Below are 22,350 nucleotides of genomic sequence, written 5' to 3'. Positions count from 1 at the left end.
AGTCTGCTTAAGTATTCTCTCCCTCTGCCCCATCCCCTGTGCATGTGCTCTCTCTAGAATAAATCTTAAAAGAGAGAGAGAAAGAAGGGGCAGAAGAAATAAACAAACATTTCTCCAAAGAAGACATTACAGATGGTCTACAGACTCATGAAAAGATGTTCATCATCACTACCATCAGAGAACCTACAATGAGATATCACCTCCCACCTGTCAGAATAGCTAAAATCAACACAAGAAACAATGTGTTGGCCAGGATGTGGAGAAAAAGGAAACCTCCGCCCTGTTGATGGGGATGCAAACTGATGCAGCCACTGTGGAAAACAATACAAAGATTCCTCAAAAAGTTAAAAATAGAACTACCCTATGACCCAGGAATTGCACTACTGGGTATTTACCCAAAGAACACAAAAATACTAAATCAAAGGGATACATGCACCTGTATGTTTACAGCAGCATTATTAACAATAGCCAAATTATGGAAGAAGCTCAAGTATCCACTAACAGATATATGTATAAAGAAGTGATATACATATATGTACACATATATAATGGAATATATATTTATAATGGATCCATATATATATACTGGAATATTACTCAGCCATAAAAAAGAATGAAATCTTGCCAATTGCAAAAAGATGAATGGGGCTAGAGAGTATAATGCCTAGTCAAACAAGTCAGCCAGATAAAAATATATTTCACTCACATGGGGAATTTAAGAAAGAAAACAAATCAGCAAAGGGAAAAAAAGAAAGACAAAGCAAGAAACAGACTCAATTACAGAGAACAAACTGATGGTCACCAGAGGGGAAAGAGGTGGAGGGATGGGTTAAATAGATGAAGCAGAATAAGAAGTGCACTTATGGTGATGAGCACTGGGAGGTATATGGAATTGCTGAATCAGTATATTGTACACCTGAAATTAATATAACACTGTATGTTAACTACCTGGAATTTAAGTAAAACCTTAAAAACCCCAAAACATAAATAAATAAATAAAACACACCTGGATTAAAATAGGAAAAAAAAAAAAGCTGCTGCTCTAAGGACATTTTCTACCAATCCTCAAATCTAAAATCTGGTCTTCTAAACTGATTTACTCACTAGAATTAAGTGGGTTATATAAATGTAAAGTTTCTGGGTTTCACCATATTATAAACTCCTTAAGGACAGAAATATTTTTTTTAAATCTTTGTGTGCCCCCCCTCCCTACCCCCATCCTATCACTCCTTATCCCCCCAAAACTGGTTATATCAAACAAGATTATTTCTCACTGCATCTTTCTAAATTAATGCTATACTTTACCCTTAAGCATATTTAAGGATTCTACAGTCCCACGTCACCTCAAAATGAACTGTTCAGGAAAGTGAAAAGATCAGACTTTACCACATGGAGATACATGATGACCCCACTAATATAAATATATCCTGTGAGGCTCAGCTAGTCATTCACTTTTTTAAACACCTCCTAACTCCAACAGTAAGAAATTTAAAAAGGATTACGGGACCTTGTTTTAATATAAAGAGACAAAAATATTTAGATATTTAAAAGGTCATATTCATATAGGTACAATAAGAATGAAACTTTAATTCCCTTCAAAAATAGCTAATTAATTCTATTCACATGATACATTTTTCAACTACCACAAAATAATTATGTATTGTCTTCTATAGATTTTCAAAGCTCAAATCTCACAAAATCTCCCACTTTGTAAAATATTCATAGGTTCACTGAGAATGTTCTTAGCCATGCCCAGCATAAGGTAAATATGAATTTACTCTTAATGTTTTAAAAAAAAAAAAAAAAGGCATGTAGGCAACTTCTAAGTTTTCTCACCAAAACATATCTGAACTGAGTGTGCTATTCTGTCACTGATGACACAATGACAGTTTATCACATTTTTAAAAAACTAGCTCTTTATTAAAGCTTTTATAAGACAAATCCTACTAGACAGTGACCAACTTTCCTTGCCAACAGAGGAAGATCTGGCAAGATGTTAAAAATGCCAAGACTCCAACTTTTTGGTAGTTTTTGTTTCTATGAAGTGCTAAATTAGACTAAGATGAACTGCAGAGAAAAGAGGGCAAAATGTGCATACCCATTAAGAATAATGACTTTTTAAAAAAAGATTTCCTATGAGGATAGAGAAAAATACTTAAAAAAATACAGTAATGTCTGCATTAGCCAGAATTCTGTTAAACAGGATACTGTTCAAAAAACAATAACAAGGGGCGCCTGGGTGGCTCAGTGGGTTAAAGCCTCTGTCTTCGGCACAGGTCATGATCCCAGGGTCCTGGGATGGAGCCCCACATCAGCTCTCTGCTTGGCGAGGAGCCTGCTTCCTCCTCTCTCTGCCTGCCTCTCTGCCTACTCATTATCTCTGTCAAATAAATAAATAAAATCTTTAAAAACAAAAACAACAAAAAACAGGATACTGTTCTTCAACCTGAACAGCTCCCTTAAAAGGAATTAAAGAGATTATAGTTAATAAAAGATTCTAGTTAATCAAAGATGAGTATATGGGCCTAGATCCTTTCTTCTTTGCTTCACTATTACTTAATACCTGTTCAATTTTGTTCCTCAAAAGCTGAAAGGTAACATATTTCTATATTTAATTAACATCTGGTGAAATGAGAATTACATACAACCGCAGCACTGGTTGACCAAGGGTTTACGGCATACAGGAAGCCCATTTGGTTCAGCAAAAATTGAGACTAAGCCTAACTCCATTCAAATCCTGACTCCTTCTTATAAACACTGGGGAAAGTTAGAAGTATGACACTGAGAAATCCAACCTTAGTTATTACCTCTTTGGAGAAGAAAATAAACTACCTCAAAAAGGTGAGAGAGATAAATCAGAATGCATGGACTATGCCTAGCATAATGTAGGCATTCAACAAATGTTACTTCTTCCACTATTCATTCCCAAAGTATTAACACCAAATATATGTACTATCAATAAAATCGCAGGCTATACACCACTGACCTTTCCTCACAGTCAAAATGAGAGATTAACTTTTACCGGGTAACGTGGGAACAAGTTAGCAAAATTATTTCTAAGAAAATATTCTCAATTTCAAATAACTACCCTGTAAACAGGATTTCCCATTAGGCAATTCTTATGTAAAGAATGTCATGATAAACTGACTAGTGTGAACAGTCTGTATTTTGTACAAACACAGAACTACCAAGTGAAAATTCATCACTAGGTCAATAGGTCTTTCTCCACCTAGACATGTAGGGTCTTTGTGTTCTGACCCCGCTAGTTTTCAGCCACATCTCCAGAAATCACATTACTATATGCTGGTTTTCTTCCAACCTCTCCAGCCACTCTGTTACAGGTTCGCACACGCATGTGTGCGCACACACACACACACACACCCCCCACATATAACTATTAGGCACTAGAACTTTTAAAGCCAGTCTTTTTCTTCTCACTCTATACTTCCTCATCAGGCAAACTTATCTAGGTACATAGATTCAATATAAATAGGAACTTCCAAATTTCTATCTCTGATCCTTTTATAGCTCTTTTCTTAGTTGCAGAATCCTGTATCCTTCTGCCATTCAGGTATCTCAGACACCTTAATTATCAAAGTTAGGCCTCATTCTTTAGGGGAAATCATTCAATGTCAAACCTCTCACCAAGAAAATATACTGAGTAGCTGTTCCTAAGAATCATACTTTTTATAATTACATTTTCAAGTTTATTGTAGTTCTGAATGGGCAGTGAGAACTGAAACCATCTAAACTCAGACTTTACAGTCTACATTAACATCACTATTCAGTTGTCCTGGACAACGTGATTTTACTATTCCAGGAAACTCTTGTCCAGGCAGATAAGAGTTGCAAATAACTTCATTGTTCATTTCAGGAACTTCCCCAAAACCCCATATAAACCAAGAGCAGACTATTCAACTTTTTAATAAATAGCAGCAAATGATTGTTCACTTTCCAAGATACTTCAAAAATCTCACCTCAAAACCCTTACTTTGCTGTATCAATCCTAAATTATTACATCATGATCCCAATTCTGATCAATCAGCTCCCACACTGAAATAGCTGTCTTAAAGACTCCAAATCCTCAATAAATACCCCAACTTTGCTCTCCCTTCATACTTTGCTATTCTTTTTATTCACACACCCTTCCCTTGCCCTAGCAGATCCTACCAACTCCGTCTGTAAAGGTAGTTCTCTCCTTTATGCAATAAACTCATCAGGTAGTTTCTGGTGCTATTTTCAAAGTCAACATTCCACAGCACTACCGGAGTTTCCCAAATATCTGAAAATGCAGTTCAGCAATACTAGTTTCATCACAAGTAATGTGAGGAAAATATGAATACCTTTATAAAAGGGCATAAGAATGGGACGCCTGGGTGGCTCAGTTGGTTAAGCAGCTGCCTTCGGCTCAGGTCATGATCCCAGGGTGCTGGGATCAAGTCCCACATCAGGCTCCTTGCTCGGCAGGGAGCCTGCTTCTCTCGCTGCCTCTGCCTGCCTCTCTGCCTGCTTGTGTGTACTCTCTCTTTCTGTGGCAAATAAAAAAAAAAAAATCTTTAAAAGGACATAAGAAATTATCATCCTACATTAGGCAGCATCTGCTGACACTACTGGTTCCATTTTCTTAATGAGTTAAAAGAGGTATTTGGCCCACAAATAAAATTTCTAAATAATACCAAATAAAGAGATTACTATCAGAGCAGCCACAAAACAGTAAGAAGTTCTGAGGACAATAGAAGGTAAATCACAGACAGGTTTAATAACTGAAGCAGAAATCTTAGGAGAAACAGGATGGGGAATAAACTGAACATGAATAATTGACAACACTAATAATCAGTAGAAAAAAAACCTGCTAAATTTACTAAAATTTAACAGTAAAAAGAAACTTTAAAGGAATTTTCATTACTGTAAAATTATTTTTAAACCATGATATGGAATTAAGACACAATGAAATGCTTAATACATTTTCCACAGAGTTGAGACTTTTTAATCCACCAAGAGTAAAATGTATAAGCATTTCTTTTACTATAAATCATTTAAAGCACCTATAAGCCCACAAGGATGCTTACACAGGAGTAATCTGAAAGAAAGTTAAGCATTCAGAATGCCTCAATGCTTGGGAGGAACTGAAGGATTCAAGTATTAAGATCTAAATGTAAAAACGGAATCCACAAGTACTGGAAGAAAAACATAACGCTTTTATAATCTTGGAGTGGTCAAGATTTTTCTAACTATGTTTCAAAGCCCAGGAATACTAAAGAAAACTAAGGAAAACTTTTGCATAAGAAACACCGTAAAAAATGAAAAAATGTGTTTTTGCAACCCATATAACAATAAGGGCTAATCCCTCTATAGAGAACTCCTGAAACCAAGAAGAAAAGGGCCCAAACCTAAAGAACGTGAGAGTTCACAGAAGGGAGAAAAAAGTAAAATGTCCATTAAACATACAAGGTAAGACTCAACATAATTCATAATGAGAGAAATACAAAAGTCTCAGTTATACCAGTTCTAATCTATCAAATGGGCTAAATTCCAAAAGTCTGACAACACATTCAGCTGGTGAGGGCTTGGGAAAACAAGCCTCTCAAACATTTAGGTACATAATGGCAATATGGCTATACCTAACAGAATTGCAGAAGCATCTATCTTTTTTAGAAAGATAGTTTTAAATTTACAGGAAAATTGCAAAGATAGTACACACAGTTCCTCTACACCAAACACCTAGATTGTGCGATTAAGATCTTATATTACTGTGGTAATAACTGTCACAATTAATGAGCCAAAACTGATGCATTATGATCCATTCTATTTAGATTTTCCTTTATTGTATTGTCATGTCTTAAGCTCCTCTTGGCTGTGACAGTTTCTCAGACTTCCCCTGTTTCAGATGACCTTGACAGTTCTAAGAAGTACTGTTCAGATATTTTGTAGAATATCCCTTGATTAGAACTTACCTCATGTTTTTCTCATGATTAGACTGGGATTATGTTTTTTTGGGGAAGACCACATTAGAAGTCAAGTGCATTTGCCACCACATCATATTATCAACATGATTTATTACTGTTGATGTTAAATGTTAGTCTATTCAGGCTGCTATAACAAAATACCTTAAACAGGGTGGCTCAGAAGCAACAGAAATTTATTTTTCACAGTTCTGGAGGCTGGGAAGTCCAAGATCAAGGCCCCTGCAGAGTCAGTATCTGGTAAGAGCCCACTTCCTCGTTCACAGATTGCCATCTCCTCACTGAGTCCTCACATGGCAGAAAAGGTGAGGTGTGAGGTACCTCTGGGGTCTCTTATAAGGGCATTAAATCCATGACATCTTGATGTAACCACCTCCCACAGGCCCCACCTCCAAACACCATCCCATTAGGGACCAGGTTTCAACATATGAATTATGAGGGGATACATTTGGTTTATAGTATTAATACTGTATGTTTAAGTATTTAACCTTGGTGACACAGCTGAGGTCATGTTTGTCAGGTTCTTCCCCATGTCAAGTTACTCTTTTCCATATTTTTCTACTCCTTAAGAGTCTTGTTATACCTCTTTGAAGGCTGAGTAGCTACATAAATTATGTAGAGTTCCTCTGCACAGGAGATCTGTCTATTCCTTCCCAGTTATTTATTTACATCAGTATTGGGGATTTATGGATATTATTTTATAATTGAATTACAATCCAATTTTAAAATTCTATTTTATTTTGTTCCTCAAATCATTCTATTATTAGCCCTTGGGAGTTCTTTGAGTTGGTTCCTGTGTGCCCTTCACATACCTATTTATTCTATGCATTGTTTCTGTCAGAATACTTCCTAACTTTTCAGCATTATTAAACATTTATTTCCTGTCCCAGTCCTAGAATCAGCCATTTTTCCAGAGTTCTGGCTCCTTTTATGGGAGTTTCTAATACCGTTAGTATTAGAAACCAAGATCTGGGTACTAGCTGTGCTCATTGCTACTGGAGTGTCATTTTCTTCTAGGCCTCCCAGCCACAGAACAAGGAAACGTGTACAGATGTATTTATCGCTTGATTAATCCTTGTTCTTAGGATCTAAATCATTTATTTACTTATGTAAGTACAAAATGTGGTATGTATATTATTCATTTGCTATTGTAATGGCAAAAGATAAGAAAGAACCTAAGTGTCTATAAAGGACTGTGACTTAACTACCATATATCCACAGAAGTAAAATTCAGCTATTAAAAATAAAAGAAGATAGAGGCTCCTGGGTGGCTCAGTGAGTTAAGCCTCTGCCTTCGGCTCAGGTCATGATCTCAGCGACCTGGGATCGAGACCCATATTGGGCTCCCTGCTTGGCAGGAAGCCTGCTTCTCCCTCTCCCACTCCCCTTGCTTGTATTCTGTCTCTCGCTGTGTTTCTGTCAAATAAATAAATAAAATCTTTAATAGATAAATAAATAAATAAATAAAGGAAGATCTTTAAGTAGACACTGAAAAAAAATCTCCAAAATAAAATATACACGTATCTGTTTATATTTGCAAAAAACACGCTGGAAGGCTAAACAGGATACAAAAGGAAATGTCTACCTATAAAAGGTATGGGAGGAAAGAGAGGCTGGAGAAAGCAAAAGGGAAAACAAGACTTCTTTGTCTCTCTCTACATGGTTTTAAGTTTATCATATCACCTATTCAGAAAAATTAGGTTTGACTTTTTAAAAAATATTCAGTGCCTACAGAAGTGGAAGGATTTGAAGAGTTCAAATTAAGAAAGGAATGGGGCAGAGAGATAATCATTTGTGAAGAGTAAATACAATGAGAAAAGGTACCTCCCACTTGGGAACAATTATGTATCAAAAATTCTTTGATGCATTAGTAAAATGGAAGTACAGCTGACCCATGAACAATGCAGGGGTTAGGGGCACTGACCCCTGTGTGACCCAACACCTGTATTTAATTTTTGACTCCCCGAAAACTTAACTACTAATAGCCTGCATTTGCTGGAAGTCTTACCAATAACAAAAAGACTCAATTAACACACATTTTATATACTCTCTCTCTATATATACATATATATAATACGCTGTATTCTTACAAAAAAGGAAGCTAGAAAAAAAAGTGTTACTGAAAAAATCTTAAGAGAATCAAATAAGTACAGTACTGTACCTTATGCCCACCAAAAAATAGGTGTGTAAGTGGATTGGTGCAGTCAGATCTGTGAGGTTCAAGATCAGCTGTAAAGTCAAATTTAGTTGACTTTAAAGTACTGAAACACTGCAGCTGCTAAAATTAGCCTATTCTCTGTACCTGCATATAACTTAACTGAATTACTGTTAAATGGATAGTGTTACATGGTTACCTATAGTAGCACAGAGGTAAGGTCTAAAGAACTAAATAATCATTTGTAGAGGCACAATTAATATTTGTATCCTTCACTAGTATGCTAACATTTATAGTTAAACAAAAGGATTATTTCAAGTTCATTGTCATAAACTTACTATTTTTATCTATTTCCCTGACAAAATGGTAAAACCAATTTCTAACACTGGAAGATAAAAATGGCTGGCTTGCAAATACACATTTCTAAATGCTCCTAAGAGACAGTAATTTTCATGTCTCTGAAATGAACCAGACCAGAAAAAAAAATAAAATAAAAAAGGTTCAAATAGCTCCTTTTAGCATTCCCAAAGTAGGAAAGCAATCCCTTGAAGCTGCTTCTGAAAGACCAACGTATCACAAAAGGTTGTCCGTTCAACATCCAGAAGTAGCTCATTTGTAGCTGTTCAGGAAACTTTCCCAATGACTTCAATGTAGAAAAGAGTACATTCTGCCTAAAAACTGTTCAATAGCTCAGTTCTATAGACGAGTAAAATCCAAGCTTCTTACTGGTATAGCTGCATTTTTTATCTAATCTACCACAGCCTCTACATGCAACCTTTATTTCTCTATTTCTACTACATGCAAATACTTAATAGGCTGGAGGAGAATAATAATTATTTTAAAAGAATGTAAAATCTTTTTTCATACTTCCTTTTTATATACTGCTTTTATCCTAGGAAGGGCTAAAGCTAATTAAATTTAGCATCCCCTCCTCCAAGAAATCTACCTAATATCATTGGCTGAATGTCATTCCTCCCTTCTCTTCAGGACAACTGTTGGGATGCCTGGGTGGCTCAGTCAATTAAGTGTTCGACTCCTGATTTAAGCTCAGGTCATGGTCTCAGGGTTGTGAGACTGAGCCTCGAACTGGGTTCTGTGCTCAGCAGGGAGTCTGTTTGAGATTCTCCCTCCTTCTCCCTCGTGCACCCTCTCAAATAAATAAATTATAAATCTTTAAAAGAAAAAAAAGGACAACTGTTAAGTCCATCTTTGGTGACAGCATGAATAAATGGATAAAATCATAGGTTACCTAATTTTTACTGAGATGCTCTTTACATGGTAGAACCTGGATAATGAGGATATGGAAGTCTACCCTGATTCCTGATGCAACTCTTACAGATGTACTGACATATCTAGGATTGAAGTTTTATAGTTGGAGACCAGCTTGAAAGAAAAAAATGGAGACACCTATTCTACATCTTTTTTGCCTGCTGTTTAAAAATAAGTAAAAGTAGAATAAAAGTAGATATAGAATAACAAAATTATTTAGAGGAAAAACTGTTTTGCCATACCAGATATTAAGATATATAACATAGCAGTGATAAATAAAATAAGCTGAAGCTAGAATAAGAACATATGGACAACCAAAACAAATTATCTCAAATTAAGAAAAAAAAAAGTATACATAGCAATATGATATTAAAAAAAAAAGATGGTATCACAAAATAATGAAAAATGAAGCTGTCAAAATTCAGGGAATGGCAATCATTACCTCCTAAGCAACATGAGTGGAGATTACAGAAGGAAAAAAAAAAATTAAGCAATCAAAGAAATCCGAACACAAGCAGTAACATCTTTCTACAAATTATCTAAAGCAACTATTTTAGAGTAGACATGGCACATTACTAGTGGCACTGCCACAACAAGCATTACCTGAAAAGGTTCACAGGTTTGATGTGAGAATTTCACTTCTGAATATCTAGCTACCCTAAGGAAATGTAAAATGAGGGTGAAAGGATGATGTGGTCACATGCTACAGCCTGTCCCAGCACAATTTAAAATAATGAAAAATGAAAAGTAGTATGTTAATTACCAACCACTATGAAACAGTTAAACTTTTGATAGATTGCTATAACCACCAAAAATGATAGCCATAAGAATTATTTGGGAACTTAAAAAAAACTTTTAAAAAGGATCTTAAAAAAAAATATTAAACTCTACATATGAAAAAAGACAAAGGGAATATCTGAAGATGATAACCACTGCAGGGAATTAAGATTATGCCCTATTTTCTACATTATTATATTCTTATATTTAACAAATAATTTTCAAAAACATAGTAATTGAGGGGCGCCTGGGTGGCTCAGTCAGTTAAGCATCTGCCTTCAGCTCAGATCATGAACCCAGGGTCCTGGGATGGAGCTCCATGTTAGGCTCCCTGCTCAGTGGGGATCTGCTTTCCCCTTTCCCTCTACCCTGCCCCTGCTTGTGCTCTCTTGTCTCTCCCTCTCTCACAAATAAAATCCAGATAGAAAGCAGTAACACACTCAAGTTGTTAAAGTAATTAAATAAGAAGGCCTTTAGACTAAAGTGGGTCCAATGCGTTGCTACCCTAGGTAAGCAAACCAAAACCTAAGCCAGAGTCACTGCACAAGAATCTGAGAAAACGAAACTTAAGAACAACCAATCACAAACAGCCCTCTAGGCTTTCCAAATAAGACAACTGCTTAAACTATCACCAATCAAATAATTCCCTTTCTCTGTCTTCTCTATAAAAACCTCCCCCCTTTACCACCTACCCTAGGTGGACAGGTAAAACCCTGTGGCTTGATGCTCCATGATTCAGTCAATGTATATGCTCATTAAACTCTGAAAAATTTTAACATGCCTCAGTTTACCTTTTAACAAAACTAAAACAAAGAGATACTCACTAAAAAGATAAAATATAAATAAAACAATTGGAAGGTAAGACTTTTATACATAAAGAAACCCCCCAAAACATGATAAAACTACAAAATTCAAAAAAGAATAAAAAGAGAAAAAATAAGATGCAATGAAGTAAAGTTTTAATCACTTTGCCTACTTTAATTTATATACAAGTGGTTGCTCCCTTTAACACTGTGCCAAACCTTGAAAAAACAGTGTTTCTAAACACTGCCTTTAACATTTTAAAACCAAGCTCAGAGATTCCACTTCTGGGACAGAGCTTCAGATTTTACAACACACACACACACACACACACACACAGAGCAGCATCTAGTCGTTTTTTGTTTATTTTTTTAAATCACAAGAGTGCTTCTGAAGTTCAAGTTAAGAACATAAGATAATAAAAACCTAAACATAAGATAATAAACCCCCAAAACAATAAATAGTATATACCCAAGTGGACTTCATCACAAAAAATAAAATGCAAAACCATTTTCTTTGTTTGATGGATAAGCTATATGACCAGTTATTCTATTTTGACTTCAGAATACCTGAGTCACACATAAAGGTCATCAACAAGGAAAGCAAATACTGTCTAGACTGTTAAGATGTCAAACAAGCAGAATAGCATAGGTTTGAAGAAGGGACACAGGGCAAATAGTTACAAGAAAAATTTGGTTGGTCCTAAGAAAAAGCTCATTAATGTGCTTATCAGGAAGATTATAACAGCATTATTCCTAATGGGCATTAGATAAGAAACAACAATGAATATCTTACATTATTTGGTCCAGTAGTCTACAGTATCCTCCCCACAATGTACCTAAAGCATGCAACACACTCTGATTAGTAACACTGATTCTCAAATTAGGTGGGAGAAGGCAGGTGTATGAGAAAATCCAGGAGGTACATATAGTTTTAAAAGTCAAAGAGATGATTTTGATTCAACTGTCCTTGTGAATCACTTATTTAATCTGAAGGAATCAACTTGAAGGGACAGATCAGCAAAACATATCTCGTACCATTACCAATAATTCTTCCTATTATATCAAAGAGTAATATTAAAAAAATTGCTACTTGGGAGTGCTAACTGCAAGGTTCTTTGCTAAGTGCTTTATACATATCATTTAATTCCCACAACCCCATGAAGAAGGTTCTGCCACTTCCCAATTTTATAGAAGAAACTGACCCTTAAGAGTTTAAGTAACTAGCTCAAGATCACATGGTTATTAGTTACAATGGAAGTAGTTTCTTTATGGAAAAAAAAAAAAAAAGAACACATATAACCAATTCTAACTTTATATGATAAAAATGAGAGTTCAGATTTTTTCCAAAAATTCTACATAAAATAAAAAATGTGTCAACCATTTTATAGTTTCTTGGGAAGAAAAGGGATTACAAGAGAACAGAAATGTAAATAATAATATCTGGAGAAAGAAGGGGAAAAACCTATGCTCAAGAATTTATGGACAGGGGCACCTGTTCAGGAGAGTATGCAACTCTTGGCCTCAGGCCCTACTGTGGGTATTAGAGCTTACTTTAAAAAATTTTTTTAATTAAAAAAAGATTTATGAGCAAAAAAACTACTGCAAAAGAGGTATGACTCCACTGTTACTAAAATGATAAAATGTCAGTATATAAATCATGATCATGAAAATGTAGTGGATATAAAATGTTTTAATGTTTTAAGACCACATAATAAGTTGAAAAATACAAAAAGCACAGTCTTACAAATTATTAAAAATTCATTTTTAAATGTCACATCTCAAGACATCATCAAGCCTTAATCTCTGATTTCTAAAATAAATCTAGTTCTTACAATAAAACAACTATAACAGAGGTATAATTTTTAAGTAGACCATAAAGCAGTTTTTTAAATTACAGTAATCCCAGTGAAAAAATTTCTGGCCAACTGTATACATAAACTATTAGGGTAATAGAGATGACAGTAAATGCACTGTTCTATCCTTCTGAGTGCAATTTTGTACTTTACTTCAGTAAATGCATTTAACTCTAGTACTATACACAGCTAAAGAGCTCAATTTCATTAACTTTATCAGCTAAACCAAATTTTATTTGATATTGACCAGTTTTCAGATCTTTTGAAATAGGCATTTTATTTAAATACTGTAATTTTATATTTCCAATTTGTCCAAGATAACAAGTTAGTACAATTTACATGAAATTAAAAAGGCCCAGTAATGAGAAGTTACTGTCCCTCTAAGTTGGCCTACAAACTGCTTCCAGATTGCTCAAACACAAATACCACCTACATGTAACAATACTCAAAACTTTTGATGACTTTTTATTTTCTCCTGTATCAGAACTGATTCTCGATTCTCTATTCTTTCAACATGATGACTAATCTGACATTAATTTACCAGTTCGGAATCCCATCACTTCCTCATCCAATTACGCAATACCTAATTTGAAGGGAATCCCAACAAAGTATGGTCCCTTTGGAGCACAAAGCCAACCAGAAAGAAGAGGGATTTCTAAATAATTAATTACAAACAATGTGTTAAGTACTATGATAAACATAAATGCTACAGCAGAATCATAACTCCACCAGAGTAGATCAAAGATGACTTCCAAAAAAAAAAAAAAAAAAGATGACTTCAAAGGAAGTGACATTTGTCCTCAAAAATGAGAATTTCTCTCAAGTGTCCCAGCACTATAACACCAATATACCAGTTTCCCCACCTTTATCTCCTAGCACAGACCATAAATGCTAGTATAACATAGGCAAGTGCACTTCAGACATGGATACATGGATGGACAGACAGAAGGAAGGAAAGGAAGGATAAAAAGACATATACATATAAATGTAAAAAATAATGAGTAGGGGGCCTGGGTGGCTCAGCGGGTTAAAGCCTCTGCCTTCAGCTCAGGTCATGATCCCAGGGTCCTGGGATTGAGCCCCGCATCGGGCTCTCTGCTCAACGGGGAGCCTGCTTCCCCCTCTCTCTCTGCCTGCCTCTCTGTCTACTTGGGATCTCTGTCTGACTTGTGATCTGTCTGTGAAATAAATAAATAAATAAAATCTTAAAAAAAAAAAATGAGTAACTGCTAGATTAAAATGGGCAAAATTAGACATCATAATTCAAATAAAGCATTCCAAAACCCAACATATGAAAGTAACAACAGGAAAAGATAAATCTAAAAGATATTTAGGAAATAAAATCAACAAAATTTGGTGTGACTAAGGGGAGGAGAGAATAGAAAAAATAATCTGCCAAAGGTTTTGGCTTTAATGACTAGGCTCATGGTGGTGCATTAGTGTTGGCTGAGAATAGAGGCATGGGTTAAAAAAAAGTTCAGTTCTGGTAAAGGAGCACTAAGAGGCAATATCTGGGAGGTAGCTAGGAAGGAAGAGATCTGGATTAGAAGTAAAGATGTGGAAATCCTCAACATATAGGTAGTAAGAAAAAAAGCACTAAATATAGATAAGATTGCCCAGGAAACATGTAAAACATGAGAACAGGGCCAAGAACAGAACATTAAATTAGTGTTGCTGGTATTTCACATGTTACAATACTACCTCACAATACCACCTCATTGTATACCATATACAACAACTAGCACAATGCCTAGGACACAAAAAATGCTTTAAAATACTGATTATATATACTGCTGAATTGAAAAAACAAAATGTATGACATAAAATGAAATCATGAAGGATAATTTCTTAAAAATATTTCAATAAAGGGTGCCTGCTCAGGGAAATACAAATCAAAACCACAATGAGATACCACCTCACACCAGTGAGAATGGCTAAAATTAACAAGTCAGGAAATGACAGATGCTGGCGAGGATGCAGAGAAAGGGGAACCCTACTACACTGTTGGTGGAAATGCAAGCTGGTACAACCACTCTGGAAAACAGCATGGAGGTTCCTCAAAAAGTTGAAAATAGAGCTACCCTATGACCCAGTAATTGCACTACTGGGTATTTACCCTAAAGATACAAATGTAGTGATCCGAAGCAGCACATGCATGTTTATAGCAGCAATGTCCACAATAGCCAAACTATGGAAAGAACCTAGATGTCCATCAACAGATGAATGGATAAAGAAGATGTGGCATATATATACAATGGAAAACTATGCATCAAAAGAAATGAAATCTTGCTATTTGCAATGACATGGATGGAACTAGAGGGTATGATGCTTAGCGAGGTAAGTCAATCAGAGAAAGACAATTATCATATGATCTCACTGATATGAGGAAGTTGAGAGGCAATGTGGAGGCCTGGGGGCGGGGGGGGGGGAGGGTAGGAAAGGAATAAGTGGAACAAGATGGGACCAGGAGGGAGACAAACCACAAGAGACTCTTAATCTCACAAAACAAACTGAGGGTTGGGGTGGGGGGGTTAGGGAGAGGGTGGTTGGGTTATGGACATTGGGGAAAGTACATGCTATGGTGAGTGCTGTTAAGTGTGTAAACCTGGCAATTCACAGACCTGTACCCCAGTGGCTAATAATACATTACATGTTAATAAAAATATTAAAAAGTTAAAAATAAATAAATAAATAAAGGGTGCCTGGGTGGCTCAATCTGTTAAGCGATGGACTCTTGATTTCAAACCAGGTTGTGATCTCAGGGTGGTGGGATGGAGCCCCACGTGGGACTTCTGGGGCTCTGTGATGAGCATGGAGCCTGCCTGGGATTCTCCCTCTCCCTCAGCACCACCCTCCTCAACCTCTCCCCCTCCTCACTCTCCCAAAAAAAATTTTTTTTCATTAAGACTGGCTCAAGGGGCTAAAGTCTATTCAAGGAATCCAAAATTTTTCAAAAATCAATGAAAGGCTTCCTTCCCACCAGAAATAGCAGTACAATAAAACATCAAAATCTGGAATTATGGTGGCACCTGGGTCACTCAGTCGTTAAGCGTATGCCTTCAGCTCAGGTCATGATCCCAGGGTCCTGGGATCAAGCCCCATGTTGAGATCCCTGCTCAGCAGGAACCCTGCTTCTCTCTCTCCCACTCCCCCTGCTTGTATGCCCCTCTTGTTGTATCTCTCTCTACCAGATAAATAAATAAAACCTTTTAAAAAAATAGATTAATTAAAATCTGGAATTATGAAGAAGATTTATTTTAAACATAATACTTAAAAGTACGTATTAGTTTTTTAATATTAGATAAAGGATAATGCCTCTAAATTTGGAGTAATAAGAGCTTCAACATTGTTACCTGATTTTTCATAAATATTAATTTTTACCAACCTATAACATTAACTTGCACTATTAACAAATATTAACCATCAATTATAAGAACAGAAGGACTAAATATATGTTTGAAAAGACCTAAGTGAGTTAGTAACTAAACTAGAATATAGTGAAATTATTCTTGGGTCCTTATCCCACTGTTCACAAACATGCATATAAAATTTAGAGTATTATTGAAAGTATTTACACGAACAAGTGCATAAAAAGAAACAAGGATATGGTATTTTAAGGCTGACAAGGGACACAAGGATGGATCAGTTGGTATAGAATATGTGACTCTTAATCTCATGGTTGTTGAGTTCCAGCTCCATGTTGGGTATAGAGCTTACACTAAATAAGCTAAAGAAACAGAGCACCTGGGTGGCTCAGTGGGTTAAGCCTCTGCCTTCAGCTCAGGTCATGATCTCAGGGCCCTGGGACTGAGCCCCACAACAGGCTCTCTGCTCAGCAGGGAGCCTGCTTCCCCCTCTCTCTCTGCCTGCCTCTCTGCCTACTTGTGATCTCTGTCAAATAAATAAATAAAATCTTAAAAAAAAAAAAAGCTGACAATTAACTTTTATGACAACAAAACAAAGCAAATCTTTTTTTTTTTCCACTTTAACAGACTAACAAACAATACCAAAACCAAAAACCAATAGGTAATTATACGTGTACACATATAGACAGAAATTTTATCTACCTTAAGACAAAATTCTTACCTAATATTGAAGCAACCTATGCAGCATGCATCTGGACTATCTTTTTTATGGCATATGCGTAATGCAAACTAATTTTAACATATGTAAAATCAAAACCAGTAAGTAAACATAAAAGTAAAAATGAGTAAATATGCAATATAATTATTTTGCTTTTCAGTACCTATATTCATTTTACTTTGTGCTCAACTGATAAATCCATGATTAAAAATAAATCTACATTTTCAATATCATTTTAGTACCTTTAATTCATTTTGAGCTATAAATATGTCCCCTTATGCATTTTGTTTAGATCAATTTTTTTGTGTATAGTGAAATTCAATGGAATTTAAATCTAGTTTTGATAAGCTTTTTAATTTGCCACTTTTTAGTTCTTGCTACAGTAGACACTTAACATGAACTTTTTAACATCACATCCCCATGGAAACATTGTAATAAAGCGGTCTGAACACTGGAACTGGAACCTCAGCTTCACCATAGAGGTAGAACCTAAGAGACAATTAATCTAATGCATCTGTGTCTTTATTTGAAAAACAGGCACAATACTCATATAGGATGGGTTTACTATGGGGATTTAACAAATTAACACCTGGCATGGTACCTAGCAAAAGAAGTTTAATTTCTTTCATATGTTTATATCAAAAAAATAATTTTAAAAGGAGACTTTGGGGAGCAAGATAATTTTCATTCATCCCAATATGCCATGGATTTGTAAATCTACCCCCTCACACACAGTATTATTATGTTACTGCAGAATGTTATTTATAGGAGGCACCCCCCCCCCCCACTAGAGTTATTGGTAGGTTATTTATTGGTTTTCCAAGTTGGCCAACAGAGAGGAAACAGGCCAGGAAAGGTAAGCCACACTCAGATATATTCAATACGATTTCCTGGCCCCTGGCAATTACTCTTTCCAGGTCAAATTTTGCAGATATTAAAGACTGTCAACTAAAAAGGCTGGGAACAAAATAATGACAAAAAATCCACTAATGACAGTAAGAATTCTTGGCTTAATATTGTAAATATCTCACAAAATTTTTTTTAAAAGTTCCCCTCCCCACCCCCCCAGTTCCGAGAAACTGCCAAGACAGTAGGTTGAATACCAGTCAACAATACCAAGTTTCCTATTTGGGCAATTTTTTTAACCTCACAAATACTATATAAAGTGTAATTTTAAAGGCCATAAACCTATTATTTTATCTGTCATTTAAAACACAAAATGCCATAATCGATTTATAAAGTGCACTTTAAATAAGTTTCCCATTTAAAAATTTAAGGAAAAATTACACATTTAAAATTCAAAGAACCTAAAACTAGTCTTTCTTCACATTATATAAAGGAGACAATTTTTAAAATAGATAAAATACTCCAATGAATATTTTTATAAACTGAATTTAACATATAATGTCCTTTTTCTACAACACAGCAACACATTCGCTAAGTAATTATCCTCCATGGAAGTATAAAAGCTATTAAAAAAAAAAAAAGGTGCCATGACATGATACTGCAATTTTTTATAAAGATTAGAGAACAGTAATAAAGATCAAAATGTAATGTCTTATAAATATTCAGCACTATTAGACAATAACCAAGAAAACACCAGGGGAAAAATTTTGTGTTCACAGATAATTTTCCTAATATTAAAGGAAATCATCTTCACTTCTGAACATCTTTCTCAGTTGCCATTACAGTTTCTACTATTCACAAGAGTTGCAGTTGTTTAGTATTATTTCATGAATAAAGAGAAAGGAGAAAAATATTGCTGAAAATAAGAGGAAAAACAAAAGCCTCAACAGAGTAAATTATTTTATATGCCATCTCTTTCCTCCATAATCACAGGACTGGAGCAATATCTGAAAACTATATACATTAAGATCTGTTTAGTCAACAACTATTCTGCACTACAGAAAATAAAATTTATTTTTTCTATTTTTTGTAAAACCAATGACTTATTAGAACAAGATTACCAGTGTACAAAGGTACCACCATATATTGGATCACTACCATACATTGAATCAATTATTCCAACTTCATCTTTCCTGACTATCTTTCTCCCTTCAGGTAACCAGAGGACATCTAACAACCTGCACATTTCAAATAACTAACACCTGCAAGAGACTTTATTAGCTTCAAGGATGAAAATAAATTATTTTATAGAAGTTTCTTCTAGTAACAGGAAAATTAGGTTATTAACAAGGCTTCATATTTCATAATTTTTTTTCTGATTGCAAAATGAAAGTAAAAATTTAGAAAATACAGAACCGTATTTTTATTCATCCACAGATCTCACCATCCAGAAATCTTCGGTAAATTTCTGGACTTCCTTCCAAGAATGAAACTTCAATAATCTAATTAAATACTAATAAATATGTAGGGAAAAAAACAATGTACCTTGTTCATTCTGGCCATTTGGTAACTTATATAAAACACTGATTACTAATGATATGACCTGTTAATTCCACAAAGATATCTGAGAAGTGGTGAGGGTCATGGAGGGAGTCCCACAATTCGGAGACTTGTCCCTAGACTAAAATCCCTTTCACAATCTTTACAGCATCAACATTTTTAATGGCAGCAAGATATGACGGTTCTTAGAATGGTATCAATGGTAACTTCGCTATACCAAACAGGCTGTACTTTTCATTTCTTTCCATTCATAATTCAATGTCTATTTTCAGGGTAAGAAATAATTTTAAAATAGCTTAAATTCAAAGACTCAACTATTTTCCTTGAAGTCCAGCATTCAAACTTTAGTATTTCTGGCCTATGAGACAGTTCACCAGATAAAAGAATAACATTTTTATATTCCAAAATTCTGTCATAAAAAGCCTATTCCTCAAATATAGCCACATTTTTTCTTTTGTTACAAATACTGTTTATGGAAGTATGCAGATGTTAGAATTACAAAGACTGATATGACTTCATTAACAACAACAAAAAACCAATGATACTACTGCTAGCCAATTTTTTTCTTAAAATTTGAGACTGAACCTTATTTCTAGCTTCAGCGGAGGCTTTTGTTGACTCAAGGCATCAAAGATCTGAAAATCCCATTCATTTTCTGCTGCTCAGTGGTTAACAAAACAAGGCTAAAATACAGTAACTCGTATTTGTTACTTTGACCTTACACAAGCGCCTTTTAAAAGAAATCCCGCAACAAAGACTCAAGAAAGAATCCGCAAAGTTTGAGGAAAGAATTGTCTGTAAGTCAAGCATTTCCTGATAAGTGACAGAAGGTCTGGCTGCCAGGAACACACTGCTGACCCTAGGAAGAGCCAAAACTCGAAACAAAATTTGCCACTTTCGTTACCTAGAAAAATTGGCTAAGAGGTGATAAAGCATAACCAACGACGTGTCTTTAGTGGACGAATCAATACAAAGAAGGAGCGCCACGGATTTCAGCTTTGCTTTTGCCATTTTTGAAGAAAAGCTAATTGTTAGTGGCCATGTGACACTGTAAGATCCCAGAAAGGAAAGGGTGGGAGGAAGAGAGAGGAGTTCAAGGCAGTTCAGGGTCAGAACAAGCTCAGGCATCCTGTCATTAGCAAACGTTCCCCCAAGCTGAAGGCAAAATACCGCTTACCCGAAAAGGAGTGGGTGAAAAGTAGGGGGGAGAATGAAGGGAAAACCACAAGGGAGTCAATGTGGCAGTGAGGGGGTGACAGGAGGCAGGGAATCTGGAGCTATCCAGCTGAGTTGGGGAGCAAAGGCGTTGGGCACAAAAATGCTGAGAAAAGCAACTGCAACGGAGACGACAATACTTGGCAGGTCCCCATCTTCCTCCTCCCCATCGGTTCTTTGGGTTTCCCACACTCCCTCCACCTCAAGCCCTTGACCAACACTCAGGGGTGTGACCCGCCAGCGGGAGGCTGCGGTGATCTTTGTCTCGGCCGGCTCCCCACGCGAGGGCTCCTCCTCCTCCGCGCTCGCCACCCGCTCACACTCCCGGTGTCTCCAAGGAGCTGGACGCGCCGCGGCCGCCACCGCCTCCTCGCCCACCTCCCGCGGACTCGCGCCCTTCCTTCCCCTCAGCAGCCCGCGCCTGCGGCTCCTCCCCCCGCCGAGGGGAATCTTTGTGTCTCGGGGGACTTTCTGCCTCTTCCCTCCCGGGCCTCGCGGGGAGACCGGCCTCCCCCGGAGACCAAATGGGTAGCACGCACTGGGGGTGGCGGCGACTGCAGGCGCCTCCCGCGAAGGAGCCCGTCGGATACCCCACCCCACCCCACCCCCGGAAATGCCTCGGCGACCCGGGTTCGCGCTGGACCAGAGGGGCGACAGGCGCTCGCGAGCTCCCCTGGCCGCGCCTCCCTCTCTCAACTTCCCAGCCGGGCCTGAGCCTCCGGCGCCCGCCCCAGCCCTGCGTCCCATGCACCCTCCCGCCCCCTTGGCTCAGGGTCCGCCGGACAGCAGGAAAAGCCCCGCGCGGTCGCCAGCCGCCAACTCACCAGCAAGTGCGGGGGCCGCGTCGCGAGGCGAGGCGCTAAGGGTGAGCGGCTCCGCCGACGCCCGCGGCGACCGGATGCAGGTCCGGGTCCCAGCGGCTGGCGGACCCAAGGCGCCTCCGAGGCGCAGGCCTCCGCAGCCGCCTTCCGGCTCTCGCCTAGGGTCCGGAGCCTTCGGGAGGGGCCGCGGGTCCCTCACGCGTTGCCAAGCCCCCCGGACAACATGGCTCCCGGGCCGCCGAGCCGCGCGGGCAGCCCACTAATCCCCTTGGAGGAGCCCGGGCGGGAGCGCGGCTGGCAGGGAGGTGCCGACGCCCGGCTGAGGCGGCCCGCCCGGACTAGGGCTCCTTCTTCGCTGCGGCCGGACCGTGAGGAGCTCAGGAGACTGCGGGCGGCCGCTTTCGTTCTCTGCGTGTGCGTCGTCTTCTCACTCGGCGGCTGCGGATTGACGCCTCCGCCTGTTCCCCGGAGGAGAGCGAGCGAGCGAGCGAGAAAAAAGACTTATATTGAAACGATCCAACCAGCAGCAGCTGAGAAAAGCGACCCGCCGCGGGAGCTTCCCCCACCCCCGCCTGAGCAGCTCGCCGCGGGCAGCGCGACCCCTGCTGGCGGCGGCAGTGGGGCGGAGCTGGCGGTCCAGGGGCGGGGCCTAGAGGGCGGGGCGGGGTATCCCCGGGAAACCCCCCGCCCCGAGGTGGGGGCCTCGTTCTCGCCTTCCTGGCTTGTGGGGCGGCGGGAGGGAGGTGAGAGGGGTGAATTAGTTAGGTACTGCCACTCCACAGCAAGAAATTACCTGGGTAATTCCGCTCCTTCATCCTTCTCCCACCCCCCAACTAAACAAAAACTCTTGCTTAAATTATCCAATTATGTAATTCAGACACCAATGCCGCAGTTCTCTACCGGTTTTTTAGACAGTTGATGTCAGAGGGTCCGCACCTGATCATGTTGTTTGCAACTTTCCTCTTTTGTTAGGGGTGGTTGGATGGGTAGCTGTGCAGCAGTCAT

General features: G+C 38.0%; 1 protein-coding gene across 2 annotated transcripts in view; it reads right to left on the bottom strand.

Moving 5' to 3' along the window:
• The window catches only part of CDK17 (cyclin dependent kinase 17), a 113,921-nt gene extending 91,978 nt beyond the window's left edge, over positions 1–21,943 (bottom strand). The window contains exon 1 of one of the 2 annotated variants that reach the window (XM_080810765.1): positions 21,349–21,943. The gene's annotated coding sequence lies outside the window, so the exon portion shown is untranslated. The remainder of the gene's footprint in view (positions 1–21,348) is intronic. The other variant, XM_080810764.1, reaches the window with a different exon arrangement.
• Positions 21,944–22,350: the final 407 nt, after the last annotated feature.

Source organism: Martes martes, assembly GCF_963455335.1.
Source record: "Martes martes genome assembly, chromosome: 8".
NCBI lineage: Eukaryota > Metazoa > Chordata > Mammalia > Carnivora > Mustelidae > Martes > Martes martes.
The sequence above is the reverse complement of the archived record's forward strand: the minus strand, read 5'-3'. Positions and strand labels throughout refer to the sequence as shown.